We start from the raw sequence: 1,456 nt of genomic DNA on the forward strand, positions 1-1,456 counted from the left end.
TCCTACCCTATTGAGTACTGAATTAATCATACCAAAGGATGGACTTGTATAAACTTTTTAGTTTTAGTTTTAGCCATGTAAGGCTCCTTTTTAGTCCATGTACAGGATGCAATCTATTTAGATTAGATTTATAATCCCTTCAGGAGTGGAAGACCTGTACAATACCTAAAATTAAATCAATTAACTGAAGTAGAACTCAAACCCAAGCTTCAATCTTACTATCTATATCAGTAGATATTTTGACTTTTAATTAATATAATGATCTTGTTCCATGACAGTTTTATTCCAATCCGGGCCCAAGTGTTCTTCTCGGCCACCATGAAAGATAGTGTGGCAGTGAGAGCGGTGAAATTGTTTGGCAATTAGACCAGGAAGATGATGTGGCAGTGAGCAGGGAGATTGAGTCAATGTGGGCAGGGAGATGGTGTTGATATGAGTGTAGGAAGATGTCAGGAAAGGAAACGGAGGGAGATGGTCTGGCAGTGACACCAGGGAGTTTGTGTAGCAGTGACAGCAGGTAATTGGTGTCGCAGTCAGAGCAGAAAAATAGTGTGGAAGTCAGAGCAGGGAGATGGTTTGGCAGTGACATCAGGAAGTTGGTTTGGCAGTGACATAAGGGAGCTGGTTTGGCAGTAACAGCAGAGAGTTGGTGCAGCAGTGAGAGCAGGAATGAAGATAGTGTGGCAGTGAGATTAGGGAGTTAATGTGGCAGTGAGAGCAGGAAGATGGTGTGGCTGTAAGAGCAGTGACATATTGTGGCAATGAGAGAAAATGATGATGTGGCACTGAAAGCAGATGGTGTGGATGTGTGAATTTGTCGATGGCATGGCAGTGCAATGAGGAAGATGGTGTGGCAGCAAGAGCAGTGACATGGTTTGTAAGTGAGAGCTGGGAAATGTTGTGACCATGAGAGCAGTAAGATAATGTGCAGGGAGATAGTGTGAACTTGAGAGCAGAGAGACGGTGTGGCTATGAAAGCAAAAAGGTTGTGTGGCAGATAGAGCAGAAAGATGGTATTGCTTTAGGATCAGGGAGATAGTTTAGCATTGAGAGTAGCAAGATGCCGTGGCAGTCAGAGTTGGAAAATAGTGTGGCAGTAAGAGCAGTGAGATGGTGTGGCAAAAAGTCAGGGACATGGTGTGGCAAAAAGTCAGGGACATGGTGTGGCAGTGACAGCAGTGAGATTTGTGGCAGTGATAGCAGAAATATTGTGTGGCAATGATAGCATGGCGATGGTGTGGGAATTACAGCAGGGAGATTGCATGGTAGTGACAGCAGGGAGATTGCATGGTAGTGATTGCATGGTAGTGACAGCAGGGAAATAGTGTGGCAGTGAGACCACAAAGACTGAGTTGTGTGAGAGCGGTGCTATGTTGTGGCAATAAGAGCAGGGAGATGGGGCGGCAGTGAGAATAAGGATATATTTTTGCAGTATCAGCAGGAAGATGTGCAGAAA

The sequence above is a fragment of the Amphimedon queenslandica genome, unplaced genomic scaffold (assembly GCF_000090795.2).
Source record: "Amphimedon queenslandica unplaced genomic scaffold, v1.1 AMPQUscaffold_13190, whole genome shotgun sequence".
NCBI classification, from domain to species: Eukaryota; Metazoa; Porifera; class Demospongiae; order Haplosclerida; family Niphatidae; genus Amphimedon; species Amphimedon queenslandica.